We start from the raw sequence: 16223 nt of genomic DNA on the forward strand, positions 1-16223 counted from the left end.
ATCGTTTATGCTCTATCGGCGGTGGAGCATCTTTAAAAACTGGAATGGAATAGCTTCCAAGGTGTCAATTTCATTTCCCCTCAGTCGGATTGCGAGAAATGTATATATATGTACTTTATTTCAGTGGTGAATTGGGTTTGTAATGTGTTTAATGTATTGTTCCACATTTTGCGATATTTTCAAAGCATAGAATTAAATAATATATCAAAGATATTGTTGTAACTAACAATTATTTTCTTCTCATCCTAAGCTGAAGTGCGACATAGATATGGGGTAGAAAATAGTTGTATCTTTTCATCTGAATGGTGTTTAATCTTGTACATCAAAAAGCCATATTATTGAGTAAAGCAACTTAATTTCCAAACGTCTTGTCATGAACCTACACTGGCGAAAGGTCGGACTTAAAACAGCCATTTTCTCATGATTCGGTTGGGTTTTTTCATAATAAAAATGGAAAACTTATTTAACAAGACAAAACTGATTTTCTTCTCAAATTCTCACTATTATATAAATGTACTGAAAGATTTGTTTTAACTTCCGACGATTCAATTATTTCGTTCCATTCGTGAAAAATGTCCAACCCAATCGGTGAAATAAATAGAGTGGAATCGTATAAAAACTATAAGTTATCTAAACGCAATTTTCGACACGAGCAGCGACGAGCACGAGAAGCAAACGAACAGGCTCAGTTTCGTAAACTAGATATCGGCACATTCTATAGATTTGTTCGTAGGGTCGTTCTAACAAACAATCGTGTCACGAACTCAAAGTTGATGACAAAGTTATAAGAGATCCGGAAGTAATTCATCGTTTATGGTATGGTCACTATTCGGAACTGGCGAAACCTAAAGATGACAACGTGTTTGTTACAGATTTTAAAATTCATATTGAGACCAAACTGAAGGAAATTGGTCAATCCGAAGACGACAATAAATGTGACGTGTTGTGAGACAAAATCAAAAATGAAGAAGTAAGGAGCGCGATTACAGGCATGAAAACGGGGAAATCTCCAGGCCATGATAGTATCGTCAGCGAATATTGTAAATATGCAGGCGGTGAACTTTCAAACAAAAATGTTTAATGTTACTATAGCATCGGAAAAATATCCATCATATTTCAAGAAAGGAATCGGGATAAGTCTATATAAGGGCGACAGAAAAAACCAAAATGGACGTTAATAGCTATCGTGACATCACACTTACATCCGTGTTTCAAGAAATATTCGAAAAAGTGTTATACTGTAGAATACTGCGAAAATCCGACGTCCTTGGGTTCCCAGCGTCTTTGTAACAGGGTTTCCGAGCAGAGTTTGCAGCATTACGGCTGGATTCATAACCAAGGAAAGTATTTTACACTATATAGATCGATGGACTTCGGTTCAGGTTGCATTCCTGGACAACCAGAAGGCATTCAACTCGGTTTTGATTGATGTTTGAACTTCCGACGATTCAATTATTTCGTTCCATTCGTAAAAAATGTCAAAGTTTCCAACCCACTCGATGAAATATAGCTGTTGTTCATCAAGAAACAAGGAATATTCTATTTATTAAATTTTACGCTTCTGTCCTTGGTCTAGACTAAGCCTACTGATATTAGTACATGTATTTCAATCTGTTGCAATACACATTTATTTACACTTTAATTATTTACAACTTTATATAGTTTCACACACAGGACACAAATTTCGAAGAGAATTAACATATCTTTTCCAAACATTATTGTCAGGGAAATGTTGTTGAACTCTATGAGGCTGATTTTCAGGATATTGAGATAAATGTGAAAAATATATATATATATATATAAATTATCAATAGACATTAATTTTTTTCTTATTTATAATGAGCTAAGTCTAACCTTTACGTGTATAGTACACTATGTTGAAGATGATTTTTACAAATTTTTTATCTAGACCCCTAAAATGTCTAAAATAGGTCTATGGACACTCTGGGGGTTCCTATTGATATAAACTGTAACTAATTCTCAGATCCATGTGATTAAAATAACAAACTTCTTCTACGCTGAATATCAAGGAATCTCAAAAGGAAGACATACTATTGATTTGGATTAAGAGACACAAAATGCGACAAAATAATTCGGGGTACATTTGTATATATGAAACGTGATCAAACTCAGCAGGACTACCTGCTGCTACAAAGAGAAAATGACAATTGCAACCGATGTGATGATAGACTCATTTCATTGCAAACTCTACGAAAAGCATTCATAATATAAAAACAAGGTCATAAAGCAATGCAAAATCTTGAAATGGAGTAGAGAAGCATTGCCGTGCCTTGGACTATATTGGGGAAGTAGAGTAACCAGTGTTACTTGGCAGTGATGTCATGGTTTGCTTGTTAGAAGGCAAAAGAAGCGAGAAAAAAATCTACCAAGAAGAAGATAGCGAGTCACAGCTGAGAAAGAAAGAACAGCAGAATTAAGCACGGGGAATGATTAATGTTTAATGATATATTAAACTTGGTTTATAAACTAAACAAATGTATCCATCCATCACTCCTTCATTTTGCTCGACTTTATACGCTATCACAGCTATAGGTTTATATACTGATAACTCTTGCGATGACCTCGTTATGGGATCATGCATATTAAGTAGATCCGCTATATTTAGCATCACTCCGAGATGCGTGGCCGAAGTAGTGACCTCTCCTTTGTGTTTAGTCATTTCAGTTGCATTATTTTCTATTTCTTTTCAACATTCGCTTATGGAACAGACTATTCATATCATTGACATTTGAGTTACCTAAACCTTACAAAGGATATGTGTGCGTAATTTTACGTCTTTCGTCAGAGCTAATGGATTTAAACCTCACGTGTGTTGGGACTGTGTTTTGTTTTCAATAATGGAGCCTAAACGTAAGGCTTCTCGCAATCACCCGTACGATGCTACCAACCCGGCAAATTGGACAGTGAAACAAATGCGCGAGGAACTCGCTAAAAAGGGTATTGTTGTCAACCACACATCAATTTCTAGAGTTGCTTTATTGCAAATGTGTAAAGACAATGGGGTTAACGTTGTGTCCACCCATGGCGCACCTCCAGCTCAATCACCATCTTCGGAGTCGTCGCGTACTACTAGACGAAGAGACAACACGTCCGATGTCAATCTAGACTTAGAACATCGTGTTAATGTGAACACTGTAAGACTGTCATCATCACGTATACCAAGACCAGTCATCAGTATGCCGGAACGTGACGTACTTTCTTTCGACGCGGAGCCCGTTCCAACGGTAGAGCTTGAGCCTACTGTGAGTGAGGCGGCCCGCACTGTTGACCCGCGGCCCTGTCACATCCCTGCTACGCGTAGTGATACTGTGACCTCATCCAATATGGTGGCGCCCAGCGAAACTTTACTAGAGAGAACTCTATCTTTGATGGAAATGACATTTAAAGTCATCCAATCTACTCATACCAAGCCAACGGAGCCAGCCTTTGATATGGAGTCAGCATATAGTAACTTACGACGAATTCGTAGCGGTGAAGCGTGCAAGAGGCTTTCCGGCTCGTCTCTAGAAACCATTCGCCACCACGCTGATCATGACGGTGTGCCAGCGGACTTATTGCCGCAGATAGATATTGTGTCACCGAACCTGAGAAAGAAAATCATTCAAGGTAAGGACGTAAATCTATCATTGCTCCTTACACCTGGCGCTGAACCTGCTCTTACCGATCCTCTGGCAACGAACAAACGTTCTAAGACTGACCTTACCATCGCCGAGTTTGTAACAGCTTTCGGTATCTATAAACGAATAGTTACCGAGGTCTTCCCTCACAGGCGCGAGGAACTAGATCGCTACGAAGCAATAGTTATCCGGTTAAATAACACACATGGAACAGCAGCATTCAACGAGTATCACCGTCTTTTTTCCATTATATTAGTTGGAGAACTTTAAGATTACGTGGGGTGTCAGAGACACTAAAGATATCTATGACAGCGTGGTTGCTGGCCGTCGTCCGATCACATGTAATGTCTGCAAGAGTGTGGAACACACTACCTCTCGTTGTGATCAAAACTTTGTTAACCGAGGTAAACAAGATCAGCCAAAAACTGACAGACATAATCGACCAAATATTTGGCATAATGGTCAAGTAGTGTGCAACAATTTCAACACTAAGGGGTGTTCCTGGTCGTCATGTCAAAGAGCACATGTGTGTTCAAAATGTTTTAGTTCACAACATAGTGAGAAAAATTGCGAGAGTCGACAAGACAAAACAAGTGGTCAAGAGACAGGTCCGAACAGGATATGACTAAGTCACGCTCCTAATGTCAATGTTAGCCAAAAGAATTCAAATGTTTTTAACGCGTCTACTCCTATCAACGTTGAAAGACTTTACCATGATTTGTTATCACACCCAGATAAAACTTTTGTCAGCTATTTGTGTGACGGCTTGCGTGAAGGATTTGATACTAAAGTTTCGCCGCTCCCTCAAGTTTCTCATGAATCACGTAATAACTTATCGGCCATTCATGATCCTACGACTGTCATAGAACTGATTTCTAAAGAGGTGGTAGAGAAAGGATTTATTATAGGCCCCTTCTCCTCACCACCATTTCCCGTGTATCGCGTAAGTCCTCTAGGGATAGCAGAGCATAAGTATCCCCACAAGAAACGGCTTATTCTGGACTTATCAGCACCACATAATGCACACCCTACCTTAACTGACACTAAGAGTATCAACGATTTGATAGACAAAGCAGAATGTTCGCTGCATTATGTTGAAATCGATGATGCGATTCGTACTATTCAGGACAAGGGTTTAGGCGCTATTATGTGTAAAACAGATATCGCTGATGCATTCAAGAATAACCCTACACATCCATCTCAGTGGCATTTGTTTGGTTTTAAATGGAACAATTCCTACTATTTCTATCAACGTTTAGCCTTCGGATGCCGTTCGAGCCCTATTATCTTTGATCAACTTTCCACAGCAGTGTGTTGGATTGCTAAAAATAACTATAACATACAACACATTTTTCATCTTTTGGATGATTTCTTAGTTATAGAAGACCCTAAATCTGACGGTGACAGAACTATGGCTCTACTAAGTATGATTTTCAACCGTTTGAGCATACCGTTATCTGCTCATAAAACTGTTGGACCATCACCTGTTATGGAATATCTCGGTATCATTCTGGATTCCGTCAAAATGGAGGCTCGTCTACCAGATGATAAGGTTGTTAGAATTATTGACTTTCTTATTGACCTTTTTAACCAAGCCTTCATGTACTAAACTAGAACTACAACAGCTTTTGGGTCATCTCAATTTCGCCATGAGAGTTATCCTCCCTGGTCGCAGCTTCGTTTCGTATTTACTTACTCTCGTGACAGCTCTTAAAGAGCCGCATCATCATGGACGTCTTTCACGCGAGTGTAAAGAGGATATCTTTATGTGGTTAGAGTTTCTTAGGAACTGGAATGGAGTTTCTTTCTTTTATGAGCGTCATTTTACGCGCAATCCAGATTTCGAACTTTTTACCGACGCCGCATCAACTATAGGTTTCGGAGGCATTTTCAGGTGTCAATGGCTTGCATCTCCCTGGCCACAAGAGGTCAACTTAGCTATGCAAGGATCTGCCCCTTCCATGTCATTTCTTGAACTTTACCCTATTGTTGTTGCAGCACTATTGTGGGGGGAAAATTGGACCTCTAAGAGGATCTTATTTCATTGTGACAATCAGGGTACAGTGGATATCATTAATAAGGGACGGTCTAAATAACCACTTATCATGTCGCTTATGCGTAGACTTACCTGGTGCTCAGCAAAAGATAACTTTACTATCAATGCTTGTCATGTTGCTGGTGTTTATAATAATGTTGCTAATGCTCTTTCTCGTCTTAAATTCCAGGAGTTCCGGAAAGCGGCACCTCAAGCAAACATACATCCATGTCGCTGCCCAAGTTTTCACGCATAATGTGGAACTACAACAAACAGTGAATAAACTCTGGGAGGCAGCTACGACCCAAGGGACTCGGGAAGCCTACAACACGGGGTTCACCTCATACAAGACTTTCCTCTCCTTAAATGGTATCAACTGGGTTTTCTCTATGCCACCAGTCTCCGAGGATCTGCTTATGTCTTTCGTAGCACATTGCTTTCAACATCTTAAGATTAAAGCCGGAACTATCAAACTTTACCTTTGTGGCATTCGCTATATGTGTCTGAAGGCCGGATTCCCTAGGCATTACTCGTAAGCGATATCACATGTAGGGCAGACTCATGCTCGCCTTCAAGCTCTAGTCACCGGAGTTAAAAAAAACTTCAAGGCATTACTCGTAAGCCGCGTCTACCTAATACTTTTGACATTCTTACGAAAATCTGCCAACTTCTGCGAAAGGGAGTGTTTCCCCCATTTATGGACATTTTGATGGAAACTGCGTGCACCGTAGCCTTCTTTGGTTTTCTCCGATGTGGGGAATTCTGCGTATCAGGATCGTTTGACCCCACGCGCCATCTATGTGTAGAGGATGTGGCTATCGATCAGTTACAGTCGGTGCATCAACTTAAATCTTAAAGTTTTTAAGTGTGATCCTTTTCGAAAAGGTATTTCAATTGTGTTATACGCTACTAACAAAGGTGTATGTCCATACCTCGCGGTAAACCAGTATATGGCTTTGAGGTCTACTTATGTAGGACAGTCGAACAGGCTATCGCCTTTCTTTATCACAGATTCTGGTGTACCCTAGACGCGCAACGTGTTTATCACTTCTTTGATAACTGTTATCTCTAGACTGGGTTTAAACGACTCTGTATACTGTGGTCATTCTTTTCGCATTGGTGCAGCTACTTCAGCTGCCAGTTCTCACGTAGAAGATCACCTCATTAAAACACTAGGTCGCTGGTCTTCAGATTGTTACCAAAGATACATTCATACATCTAAATCATCCATTAGACTTGCCCAGCAATCTTTGACCTATGGGCAGTGAATGTACTAGAGTTTTTTTGTATTTGAACTCGGCCCTAGTGTAATTAGTAATTATAATGTTGTTGTTTTTTTTAATGTACAAACATTTCCTTTGTCTTTGTCTATTTTCCATTTAGCTTCATATAGCATGCATTGTTATTTCATTTTTTACCTTCTTACAACACCTGTCATAAATTTCATTTGTATCGGGTCAAGCATTTCATTTTTATATACTTTTATCATTTTACTTCTCCTTTTGGGGCTTTCTCATGCTGCGCATGTTCATTTTGGACCTTCTGCCCCAAATCATATAATCATACATCTATTATACTTAGTTCAGGACCATTTTCCCCTAGTTCTTTTACAGAATTTAGGACTCGTCTGGCTATGTATTAATAGTATTGTCGACCAAGCTTTGTATCATACATTTACAGTACTTAGTGCAGGACCTTTATCGCCTGATTCTTCAGCAGAATTCAGGACTCGCCTGGCTATGTATTAATAGTATTGTCTATTCGACCAAGCTTTGTATCATACATTTACAGTACTTAGTGCAGGACCTTTATCGCCTGGTTCTTTAGCAGAATTCAGGACTCGCCTGGCTATGTATTTATTCGTATTTGTATGTACTCTTCGCCTGGTCCTCCTTCAATCATTTTTGGCTGATATTGTCTTAAAACATATCAATTTACTGGTTCTTCATGCAGCAGCTGAAACAGCCCTAAAGGCAAATTGTTTTTTGTTGTTTATTATGTTAATTTTTGTACTGATTTGCATATTTTATTGAGATATCAATGTTTGTTTTTTGGTTGAGTGTATATATATATATATATATATGTTTTTGGTTTCATATAATACAATTTTGCAGTTTATCTTATGTGTTTGTTGTTTATAAATAAAATGATAGCAGCTTCCAACAATGAAACATGGGGAAAATAAGCTTTCAGACTTTATGTTATACAATGGCAAACAAAGCTGGTAACGGAAAAATACAGGATAGTCCATCTTTGAATGAACGTACTTCTGTTAATAAAAGTTTATTTAAGCCCAATCTAATTGAAATTGGACTTTAAAATGTATGAGAGTAATGTTAAATTAACCGAGGAAAGTACCAATGCATTATAATGGATACTAATTAAGTTCTGTATTCTTCTATTCCTTGTTTGCACTATAATTAACTTTTCACTGTAAAACAAAACCAATGTATAATATGTGTTGAGAATGAAAGTTGTATGTATTGGTATGTAATGTGTATGTTTGAAAAATATTTTGTAAAATAAAATGAAAACAAAAAAGCTGTCGGCCATCTTGTTTTTCTAAATGGCAATTTTGATTGAAAAAATTGCAAAATAAACTGAATACAAAAAAAAAAGCTGTCGGCCATCTTGTTTTTTCAAAATGTCCGATACCAGAAATGTTCATATTTTGATATCTTGAAAACTTATTGATATAGAATCTAACTATATTCCCAGGGCCATTGAATAAAAAATATGAACGTTAGTAATTGTTATATCAATTTTAAGTTTAACATTTCTGTGTTGGCCATTTTGAAAACCAAGATGCTGACACCAGTTTTTACCAATTACCAGAAATATATATATACATAGGGATTGGTAACTCCGCCATTTTTACAATCGGCAGATGTACCTCTGTATGTGCTTAGGGGTTTTTAGATAAATTCTTAGATAGTGAAATACAGCAGAATAACTTTGATATGTTATAAAAGTCCAGTAATGTTCAGATGGTTTGAGTACTATTTTGGATAGAAAAAAAAATTAACTCATATATTAATAAAACAAAATGCATTTCCGGTTTTGAATGTATGATTTTCGGGAAAAATACCCAGGTAAAATTGCTGATTTTAATGTTTTCAAAAATCATATTAAATAACATCAATCGGGAAAACTAGTCACATCAAACCACGATATAATGTTTAAATTTTGTGTTGATACAAAAATATCATGTTTAAAAGAATACACTTAAAAGTGGTTAGCCAAGGGAAAATGCCTATAAACTGGAGGTCCCGTTGTCTGGCAACAAAGATGAAGAAGGAGTTTCCAATCTCTGTATGCTTCTGCAATTACAAATGATTATAGTCCGGAAGCTTATGCATAAAATCGTTCACTTTCTGATATAAGTATGAAATTTTGTACACCATTACTATGACCTAATACAAGGTATTTGAGAACGGGACCCCCAGCGGATCCTGCTGCTGACGGCCATGGCGGCCATTTTTCAAAATGGCCGCCATAAAAATATCAAAAGCTTACTATCTTGAAAAATAAATGATGAAGAGCCTAAGTTTTTCTGTATCTTTATTTTCAGGGTTACTAAATGCAAATATAAACATCAGTAATTGGTAAAAGCCGACGGCCACCTGGTTTTTTTTTTTTCTTTTTTTTTTCAAAATGGCCGATATAGAAATGTTTATAATGAAAACTTATCGATATAGAATTTTAATTCTTGTTTTTTACCTATATTTTCAGGGTTATTAAACATGATACCTTCTTAATATAGAATTCTAGTTTTTCTTCTTAACCTATATTTTTAGGATTAGTAAATGCAAATATGAACGTTAATAGTTGGTAATAGCTGTTGTCAGTTATCTTGTTTTTCGAAATGGTCGCCTTAGAAATACTTAAATTCTAATATCTTAAAAATTCAATGATGTAAAATCCTATTGTTTGCGTCGATACCTTTATTTTCAAGATTATTGAATGTAAATATGAATGTTAATGATTTTAATCAGGGTCGCTGAAACTATCAGCCATATTGGGGTTTTCTTTTTATTTTCAAAATTGCCGCCGCAGAATATTGCCGTAGATTTTTTTGTGTCAATGCCTTTATGAAAGTTATTGAATGTAAAAAAAGACTTTCGGATACCTTGTTTTTTTATCAATATGGCCAACATTTTATTAAATGGGTTGATAAATAAATAATTCCTAACATCTTAAATTATTCGTGAATTAAAACTATTTACTGGTGTTGTTTAATAGTCCTCAACCTCGAACAAGGGGAAAGGTATAGTTTTGTGTTTCATCAATTTGGCCGTCCTTCTGTCAGTACAGTCGTCCTTCCACCATCCAATTCTTCATCCTTGCGTACATGGTCTTGTCTGGACTTTATCCCCAATACTATAAAGCATTTGTACTTATAATGTAATGTATGGTTTCACCTTGGTAAGGTTGTTTGTGACGAACCAAAACCAATTCACTGTAACCTATTTTTTACAAAAATAGAAATTTCTTGGCTATATTTCTTTTTAATATGGCACTGGAATTGTATAACTGGTCATGGGTTTGAGGAGTCGGTGGACCGCATACCTAAACCAAAAACCTGTGACATATATTTCATCCGTTGCCATCCTTGAAGAAAAACTGTTTCAATGATATCTTATAGATCTTAATATAGATCTATTAGTATCATTACAGCTGGTGTCATTGAAAAATGGCCACCTCTGTTAGCAATGTATGCAATCTATTGTCTATGTGTGAACATCTGTTTGTTTTTGAGACTGAAATTTATAAATATATGGCTAAAACCACAAAAAACGCATCTAACCCTAAAGTATACAGACAACTGCCAAGCCAGTCGTTTCGCTTCATTTATGCTTTACGCGAAGTGCTAAGCAAGAACAGAGACTACCACTTTTACAGACTATAATGTGTGTCGGCCAGGGGACAGAACCAGAGCCTTCCTCCTTAACTCAGGACCAATAGTGTCGCGAAGATAAGAGAGAGACTTTAGGAAGAAGAAGCAACACAAGATCCTATGATTCGCATTTGATGACAATGTAATGATGGCAACAAGTACCATATCAACACCCTACTTGCAGTATAGTTGCATTTTGGTCCATCTAGGTGAGCCACTAAGCCATATAGTAGAATCAGATCACAAACATTTACCTTTGACCTCAGCATCAGAAAGAAAACAAGGCTTGTCTGATCTCTCTACTGATTAGTATAAGGTACAGGAACATCATAACGATGCATATTGATCCTTTAGGCAGGTCCCATTAGTTCGTCAAATGAATATTACTATCTTAATGTTCAAGCAAAGAGAAAGAATGTGTAAACTTGCTTCGATCTGAAAGATGATATTATTACATGGTACTACTAGATCTAGATCATGGTGCTCTGCATTGTTATTGTTTTTAATGTTTATAATCTCATCAAGATTAAGCGTTTAAGAGAAAAGAAAAAACTATGTTTAATATCTCACTGCAAATGCGTTTAAAATTGTAATAATAGATATAATATAGTAATAAATAAATGCCTGCACTTTAGGTAGAGCGTTAGAAGTGTACCTGCTGTCCCAATATTGTATGCTCTTGAAAGTATACTTAAATTTGGATCATTTTTTTTTCATAACGTCTCCCTTGACACCATTTCACCATTTGATTTGGCCATTCGTCTCGTTAATGAAGGCTCTGGTTTCTGTCTCCTGGTTGAGACACGATAGTGTCTATAAAGGTGATAGTTTCTTGTGCTGCTAAGCGCTGGGAATAATGGGAATGAGACGACTGGTTCGTCTGTTTTCAGTACATTTTTACCAGGTGGGTTGTTCTTAAGCGGCATGGTTCAGTGGGATAGTACTATATAATTTAAAAGAGTTCCAGTATTACATTGAGACACAATAAGAATACAGAGCAACTTCTCAAAACATTCATACACGCGACAAACTACTTACATGGAAGGATCGTGGCTGTAAAAAAACGTTAATCCCAATCAACCAACCTATCAACTAATGGGTTAAAAATTGATTGACAAAAATTTAATTTATTCAAAACGTAGGGAGATAAATATCCATTTACATTACCATAAGAGTCATTTTGAAAGAAAAGGAACAAATTGGGCATATTTTTTATGAATATACAACACCAAAGCCAAACCCACCCAAATTATGCTTATATTAGTTTTCAGTATGTGTGAAGACAATTCTGGTTTCCGTTTCATGACAATGTAAAAATGTATTTTTGTTTTCAATAGCAGTCAAAAAGAAAAAGACACCAGTGGCTTGATTTTAGTATGTTCTATACCGTCTTACCTAAAATTACCCAAATACCAGCTTCCAATGCCATATAATTCATGAGATAATGTCCACACAAGACCATGCACTAAATGCGGACAGATGGACCAAAAGAACACAACTCAAACTTTTAACTTCCTCCCTCGGGAGTTCCTGTCCATGTTTAAGCGAGTCTTGTAAACAAATATACTTTTAATCATAAGATTGCCAAGTTTTCCGCCTTAGACAGAAACAATATCGAAAAGAAATTGAACTATTCCTGTTGAATATTGCTTTCTCGCCTGTATATGACGACTGTCAATATATTGCTAGACACAAAACATCCATCAATAGCATTGAAGAATAGCATTTAATAAAAATCAATGATCAGACTACAAGTTTAAACAGTTTTAATCTCGTTCTGAGGTTACAATCCTAACTATATTTACATTATTTTACATGGAGCTGCGCTCTTATGAGGCTTTGCCTTAAATTCATATTAACGAAGCCATACCAGGTACTTTGGAAATATCGAGAGTTTTAATGAATAATAAACATTTGTAGAAACCCTTAAATCATAGCTATATACACAATTACAAGGACTTTTTGTGAATTAGCTTTCCGAATATTACATTCTAATTATATCTATGGCGGCCATTTTGGTAAACAGCTTGAACCAATTAGTAATGATTATATTTGCATCCAGTAACTCTGAAAATACAGGTATAAAACAATAAATTAGGATTCTATATCAAGTACATGTAGTTTTCAAGTTATTAGAATTTCAACATGACTCTGTCGGCCATTTTGAAAACCAAGGTGGCTGACAATAGCTTTTAGCAATAACTAACGTTCACATGCCTTCAGTAAACCCCAAAAATATAGGTATTGAACAAAATTATGATTATAAAGGCGCAGCCCTTCGTGCCCGAAGGGCACGAAGTGCGAAGCACTTCTAAGGTAACACATACACAAAAATATAAGAAAAAAAAACAATTTTTCAAATTCAATCCAACACACTGACAGCTTCAGTTTGCGGCCGCCATTGTTTTACCCACTGAAAAAAAAATCCCATCAGCGTGAATGCGATGCTTTGAAGTCAATTCATTATATAATCACGCGGTTCAAACGCTTTAATGATCCGACGAACATAATCTTCATATGGCAGAAGCTCATGATCAGTGCTATTGCTCTTCATTTGCAAGCGTTCAAGTGATAGACCACATTCAATATAATCAGCTGACCAAAAACGGAATTTCTGTTACGGAAATGAAATGTGGATTTCCTTCTCAAATGTTTGGGGACAATGACAAAGTGTGAATATATGAATTTCAATTTCAACAAAATTTTATTTCAAACAAGTTGAAATAGGATCGAACAACAGGCAGTGCCTATGTAAGTTCTCTCCCTGGTAACAAAATGTATATATACAAATGACATGAAAGAGTATTTGAAAGCATTTGAAAGTATACGTTTCAGAAGTCATGACAACATATGATATATTATTAATGAGATTATAGATAGTTATTTTGTTTTTCAAAAAGTATAATAATAAAGAAATGAGAATGCAGCAGCCATGGGGAAATTACCTTCACCCACTAGATACAGACCAGAAAGTCCATGTGGCTAATAAGCCGATGGTCATCCACCAATGGGATTCAGAAATTCTACCATGGCTGCTGTATTCATTAAAAAACATGTATATGATTTAAAAGATAAAATGTTGCAGAATATTGAAATAAAGTTTGGTCTAAATTTATACCTGTCATGACACATGCATTAATTTCAACAATTACCTAAACAGATACGTAGCTAAGATAAATGTATTAATCATGTATTCTAAATAGTATGACAATTTATATAATAATACGTAAAATTTACAACTAATAAATGATAAATGACCATCGGAACAGATGATATTATAGAAGTGTTTTTCAGAACACTCATTTTATTAATTAAGGTATGGTATCTTTAACCACGATTAGTTAATCCATTCTTCAAAGTTATTGGTTAATTATACAATTAGAAGTACAAAAGGAATAATCAATAAGTAAAACAATTATGATGGTGGTTATATGTTATGAAATCTATTAGTAGCCCTTACAAAATCTAGTGTACACTGAAAGATATTCAAGTTTGTTTCATTATTACAATCATTACAGCCAGACAAAAGTATTTGAAGGTCAAAGTGGTTATGAGTAAAATTTATTAACTTATTTTGGAGAGTTCTGCGTTTTTCATTGTATTTACTACAGGAGAAGAAGTAATGTTCAGTGGTTTCATATGCATTACCACACTCGCACAATGGTGATTCTGCTAAGTGATCATTATAAAGATCAAAGTTTAAATTACTGCAGCATTTCCGAAATTGACATATCAAAATATTATCTTTCCTTTTGCCTGAATTGAAAAAAAAAGTTTTGTTCTTAGAATTATCTGTGGGTGTGATATCACTAATATTCTGGTTTAGAAGTTTTTTGAATTGGTTAATAGAGGTGATATTGGTTAAATCAAATCTAAGCGCAAGTTCATCATATTCTTTCAGAGTTTTTGGAATAAAACTATTAGCATAAATGGTAGATCTACTAAAAGGAATTGCAAATAATCTTTCATTTCTTAACAAATATCGTTTTCATTATAAAGTATTGTTCAATTAATTCGTTTGGATAGGAGGGAGCACTTCATGAAAAAATTTTATAAAGAAGGACAAGTCTATGTTTTTTGCGCCTTGTGGCAAGTGTATCCCAGCCAAGTTCTGAGTAAAGTTTATAATGAGATGTTCCCTTACGCAGTCCAGTGATAATTCGGGCAGCCTCTAATTGAATAGATTCAAGAAGTAATGCTTCCTGTTGTGTACAATTATCAAACAAGATATCACCATATTCTGATATTAGTCTAATATATGAAACATAAATATTAGTTAAAGATTTTCGACTCAATTTATATTTAACAGTTTGTAAAAGGTTTATACGATTACAAGCTTTTTTGTAGATGTAGTGAATATGGTGGTGCCATTTACCATCCTCAGAAAGAAATAAGCCTAGATGTTTGTGGTTTTTGACATTTTTGATAACCCAGTGGCGTAGGAAGATGAAACGGGGGGGGGGGGGGGGGGGGCAAAGGTCCTCAATATTTTGTAACACCCCCCCCCCGGCCGCACCTTCAGGAGGAGATTAATTCAACAAATAACCATATATGCTTTATGTACATTTTTCATATATCATTAAAGTTAATCATTGTACACATATATAGACAGTGGGGTCGCTAAAAGGAAATTAACGAATACGCAAATTGGCCAAATTAGCGTGTGAGCGTCGAAGGCGCGAGATTTTGGTATTTTAGGGGTCTGAGGGTGACCCCCGGGAAAAAATATTGTAATTTAGAATGGCTGAGATGAGTTTTACAAGTATTTTGATGATTTTGCGAGCGCCTGAAAGCGCGAGATTTTAGTGTTTGGGGGGTCCGGGGCCACCCCCGGGAAAAATTTTACGATTAAGAATAGCTTAAATGAGATTTGATGAATTTGCGAGCGCCCGACAGCGCGAGATTTTGGTGTTTGGGTGGTCCGGGGATCTCCCCCGGAAAAAAAATACGTTTTAGGACGGCTTAGATGAGTTTTACGATGCATTTTGATGTATTTGCGAGCGCCCAAGGGCGCGAGAATTTGGTATTAGGGGGTCTGGGGGTCTCCCCCGGGAAAAAAATTACGATTTAGACTGGCTGAGATGAGTTTTACGATGTATTTAAATGATTATAGTTTTAGCGTTCTTAACATGGTAATATTTCAATTTAAAGCTACCTGCATTTAGAAATGATAATTGTGTCGTCATAAAATTACCGGCTTCACACCATCGGCACAATTTTGTGTAACATAAAAAAATGAATTAATTGTCTCACTAAGACATATAAACAAATTGATCTTTTAAGAGACATTTTTAAATAGTACATAGAATCCCTTGATGGACATTTTTAGTCTAGTTCGTGTGTATTGATTTTTACTATTTTAGGTTTCACATTATGTGCTTGAACGTTTTAGGAAATGCATCGCGCAGCGGAAAATTTTCTAGAATGAAGTATGAAAAATATGCAGGAGGACCCTTTTTTCTTTCAAATAAGCATTTTTAGAAAATTTCAGTCGACGAAAATGGGGGGGGGGGCAAAAAGACATGTTTGCCCCCCCGTCCTGGGGAATGGGGGGCAATTGCTCCCCCCCACGCTTCCTACGCCCTACGCCTCTGTTAAATCTTATTTTGGAATAAGACATCTGGACATATAATATTTCTTTTGCGACTGAAAG

The sequence above is a fragment of the Argopecten irradians genome, chromosome 8 (genome assembly GCF_041381155.1).
Source record: "Argopecten irradians isolate NY chromosome 8, Ai_NY, whole genome shotgun sequence".
In the NCBI taxonomy this organism is placed as follows: Eukaryota; Metazoa; Mollusca; class Bivalvia; order Pectinida; family Pectinidae; genus Argopecten; species Argopecten irradians.